The sequence below is a fragment of the Vombatus ursinus genome, unplaced genomic scaffold (assembly GCF_900497805.2).
Source record: "Vombatus ursinus unplaced genomic scaffold, bare-nosed wombat genome assembly UNPS02014807.1, whole genome shotgun sequence".
NCBI classification, from domain to species: Eukaryota; Metazoa; Chordata; class Mammalia; order Diprotodontia; family Vombatidae; genus Vombatus; species Vombatus ursinus.
Genome location: NW_020954585.1, coordinates 46751824 through 46756664, shown reverse-complemented (window position 1 = coordinate 46756664; position 4841 = coordinate 46751824). Strand labels below are relative to the sequence as shown.

At 40.7% G+C, this 4841-nt stretch overlaps 1 pseudogene; it reads left to right on the top strand.

Annotated features, from left to right (window-relative positions):
- Positions 1–3128: 3128 nt before the first annotated feature.
- LOC114052168 lies at positions 3129–4362 on the top strand (annotated as a pseudogene).
- Positions 4363–4841: the final 479 nt, after the last annotated feature.

Below are 4841 nucleotides of genomic sequence, written 5' to 3'. Positions count from 1 at the left end.
GCACCTGCCCAGATCTGGGGTCGATTAGGATTAGCTTTAAATTTAGGTTTATGGGATCTCCTTTCCCCAGTGTTCCTCCTCCTTATATTTGCTAATAATATATACACATAGATGTTTCAAGTTTACAAAAGGCTACTATGAATATGTATTATCTAATCCCCATCCCCCATACACATATGAGACCAGAGAGATAGGTAAAGTGAGTATTATGTTCATTTTTACAGATGAGAAAACAAGCTTAGAGAGGTCAAAGAATCTAGAACCCAGATGGAGAGCTGGAAGGGACTTTCCAATATTTAGTCCAACCTTTTCATTTTACAGAAAAGGAAAGGAGGTCTCCTCAGGGAAGCTAAGGGACTTGCCCAAGGTTGCAGAGGTATTGTCAGAGGCAGGATTTCACACAGGTCATCTAACCTCAGAGCTGGGACTTCAGTTTGCTGCCTGAAATCTCAAATTCTTCCCCTTTAGAGAGGATTATTTCCTGCTCTGTTGGATTCCCTAAATTAAAGTGCTAGATAGAGGAAGTTAAAGAAGAAGCAGAAAGGTTGTTTTCTGCAAGACATTTTTCCCCTAAGTCATTGAGTGAACATGGATTTATGGGGCCTGGAATGGGACAAAGTTGTTAGTGATGAAGTACCATAAAATAATAGATTATGAGAGCTGGAAGGAAACTTAGAAAACATCTTGGCATCAGAAAACCAAGACTGGAAAACCAGCTTTGCTTCTCACCAGCTGTCTGACTTTGACCAGTTATTTAGCATTTCTGAGCCTCAGTTTTCTTCTCTGTATCCTTGAACCGCCTACCTCGTTGCAAGGTAGTATGATGTAGTGGAGAGAGTACTGACTCTGAAGTCAGAGCCTCTGGTTTCAAATTCTCCTCCTGACACTTGTGACTATTGGTGAAATCCCTTCGTTTCCCCGTGCCTCAGTTTCTCTAGATAGGACTAGATGTCCTCTAAAGTCCCTTCAATTTCTATAGCTATGCTTACAGGATTGTTGTAGGGGAAGTATTTTGAAGTCTGTAAAGTGCTATATGAATTTGAGCTAACATTCCTTTACTAGAAGGATCTCCTTATTTGACAGAGTAAGAAACTGAGGCCCCAGGAGGTTTAAGTGACTTGGACAAGGTTACCCAGCTAATTGGTGCCAGAGCCAGCTCTAGAACCCAGCTCTCTTGACTTTCAGTTCAGTGTTGTTCTCATGAAACCAATCTTTTTCTTTCTGGTTTTTGGACCTCTGTGCACATCTTATTCATCCGGAAAGTAGAAGAGAGGATGGCCTATCTAACTATTGTACCTCAGTCCCACTCTCCAGATGTTTTACTCCTGAGGGCCTCCTACTGTGCCTGACCTAGAAGCACACCTGCTACTATAGTCCAGCTTTTCACTTGGTAAAGCACGATGGAGAAAAAAGTCCCAGGCTTCTGTTTTTAACCGACTTCAATACCTTCTCCATCTCACTCAGCTCTTCTCCCCAAATTTCTAAGGAGAATCAACATTCTGGTTGACAAAAGAAAAAGGCTTATACACTAACCCACTTGGCTGCCTTCTCTCTCCTGGTAGTCTTGCCCCGGTCCCTGTGGATCAAAGATCTTTGCCTTAGCATCAGCTCACAGACAGCAGGCAGGCAGGTAAATGGTGTTAGGGCTGTCTTCAATGAGAGAAGCTGAGGAGGCTTGTTGACAGTTCACCTGAGAGTTCCCTCTCCCTTGCTATCCCAGTACCCCTTTCCTGTTACTTAACACAACTTAACACAACTTAACACATCAACCTAAGCATTTTTTTTCTTTAGGAGAATCAGGGAAGGCCCTGGCATTATGCTAGGTAAGATACCTGAGGGGATACCTAAAATGAAGATCAAGCACAAAAATAGATTTAAAAAAAATTTTGGTTCTGAGGGCAAAAGATGTTGAATGAAGAATAAGTTACTATTTTTAAAGCTGGAATCCAGTTGTTATGGCAACAGAGGGCTCTGGAATCATGCTGCAGAGTCAAGCTCAGACAGTGCCTCAGTCTGGTGACCAGTCAGTAGCAAGTTCTGAGGTATGCCAGTAGGATTCATTTCTTACCTACACAGGAATTTAAAAAATAGGCAGAGTATCTTCCTTACCCCTCTGAAAGAAGATGGGCATATAGAGTGGGGCCCAAGCTGATTCTCTAAATATCTTTTCTCTCCAGGATATATAGACTCATCTCCTTTACCTGACAATGCAACTATTTTTCTTTCACTCAAAAGATCTTTCTTTATTCTTAGGATTTAGAATTAGAAGGAAATGCAGAAGTCTCTTAGTCTAGTGGTATCAAACTCAAATAGAAATGGGAGTCACTAATCCATATATAAGGACACCCATGGACTGCATATTGACTTAGTTTTAAAATACAATATTATCTATGTATTATTATTTATTTTTCTAAATAGTTCCTAGATACATTATAATCTGTTTCAGGATGTGCTAGGGAGTATTGCAGCCACATGTGCCCTTCAGGCTGCATGTTTGATACCTCTGATCAAGTCCAGTTCCTTCTAAAGTTATATAGTTTCATATATTCTGTATGTATCTTGTACGTGCCTAATTCATTTACATGTTGTTTCCTCCTTTATTTTTATTTCCGTATGTGTTTATTTATCTTGAGGCTAGAGCTCCCCATCTCATATAGGCTGGAAGGTCAGAGACTACTCATGGATGAACCCATTACTGATCTGCGCCTGCTCTTTCTGAGCTAGGCCAGTTCACTCCTCCCTTCATCATCTTAGTCCCATTCTGCTCAGTCCACACAGCATCTGGTGGTTCACTCCATTGGCACTAGAGTTAGTGTAGACATTCAAATGGCTTAGAACCCCCAAGCTCAAGTGACCCACCAGCCTTAGCCTCTCTGTAGAAGAGATTAAAGGGATGCATCACCACTCCTAGCTTTTTCCCCCTGTAGAAGGTGAGCTCTTGGAGGAAAGGGACGTGGCCTTTCTTTGTGTCTCTGGAGCTTAACAGAATGCCTGGCCCATTCTAGGTGCATAATAAATACTTGATGGAGACAGGTTTTGGCAGCAAAAGGACCTGCTGCATCAGAGTGCCTGAGTCCTTACCAGTCAGGGCCTGTCAAAGCCACCAATTCTTCATACTTGAGGTCACCATGTGTGACCTCAAGGCCATAATAAAAAATTCAGACATATCAGAAGAGATGCAATAGGATTCTATGGAGTATGCTATTAAGCCTTGAAAAAGTATAACATATAAAAGGACATAGTAGTCTACATCAAAAAGGAGTTTTAAAAGAAACACAATCCCACCAGGAACTGATTTGTGGGAAGAGGCTTTGGCAGTCATGTGACACATGAGACTAAGCACTTCATCCATACCTACATGGGCCAAGTTGCAATTCTTCTAGTCAAGTGTGGTGAGAGCATGACTGTGCTTACCTACTCAGTGATATACCATCTACATAACAAAGATCGCAACCTACAGACTGAAATCTTTAGCCTTGCCATAGGGCCATCTCGATTTTTAAGCCTTTAAAGTGTTATTGTTTCTATTATTGATGTATAGGGCATCCTATGTGCTAACTAAAGTGGTTATGAAACACTCTGCAACTTTTTGTAGTGGCAAAGAACTGGAAACTAAGGAGGTGCCCATCAAATTGGGGAATGGCTAAGCAAATTGTGGTATTTGAATATAATGGAATACTGTTGTGCCATAGGGAATGATAAAAGAGATGGCTTTAGAGAAACCTGGGAAGACTTGTATGAACTGATACAGAATCAAGTGAGCAGAATGAGACCAACAAATTGTACAGTCATAAAAACATTGTAAAGACAACTTTCAAAGACTTTAGAACTCTGAACAACACAATGTCCAGCCTCAATTTTAGGAAACCCATGATGAAAGAGAGGTAATGGTCTCAGGGTTCAGAATGAGACATACATATGGCCAATGGGCTAATTTGTTCTGCTCGACTATTTATATTTGTAACACAGGTTTTGTTTTTCTCTTTCTTTTCCCATAGACTGGGAAGGGATGGTGAAGATGGGAAGGAGATAAAATAGATTTTTGTTCAATGAAAAGAAATTAAAATAAATTATCAAAATAATAAAAATACTTGATGTTTGATTAATTGACAAGAAAATAGAGTCCCAGAGATGTACAGTGACTTGCCAAGGTCACACCAATAGTAAATGGAAGAAGCAGGATTCAAAACCATGTCCTTCTGCTTCCACATTCAGTGCTTTCTTTATGACCCCACCCTCCATCCCCTCTTTTCCTTATTCCCAGCAGCTGAAGATGTCATTGACTTCTCAGGAACAAATCCATGCATCAGTATAAACTTCCTCCTTACTGATTATTCCCAAGCTATCTCTCTCCTTCGCTAATCACAAAAAGAGCTTCCTTTCTCAAACACAGACAAAAAGGACCTGGAGATATAAAATATTTATAGCATCACTTTCGTTACAGTAATTCAATTTCTCAAGCATTTACCATGTGTCAAGCTCTGTATTAGTTAATGTGGATAAAGACAAAAATGAAAATAGTCTTTGTGCTCAAGAAACATTTCTACTGAGGGAGGGGAGAAGGAAAGAAAAATATGTAGAAAGATATGAAAATGAAAAATATATAGAAAATAAATTTAAGTAATTTCTTAGAGCCATGGAAAGTCTCCCCAGGCATGGGCCCTGGAGGAATGTCACTTGAAGAGGTGGTCCTTAAGTTGAGTCCTGAATGGGGTGAGGGACTCTAAGAGACAGAGGGGAGGAGGACGGAGTGCATGCTTGGTGTGGGAGCCAGTCTGCACTAAGGCATAGAAATGGGAGACAAAATGTTGTATGGCGGGGACAACTAGGTGGTGCAGTGG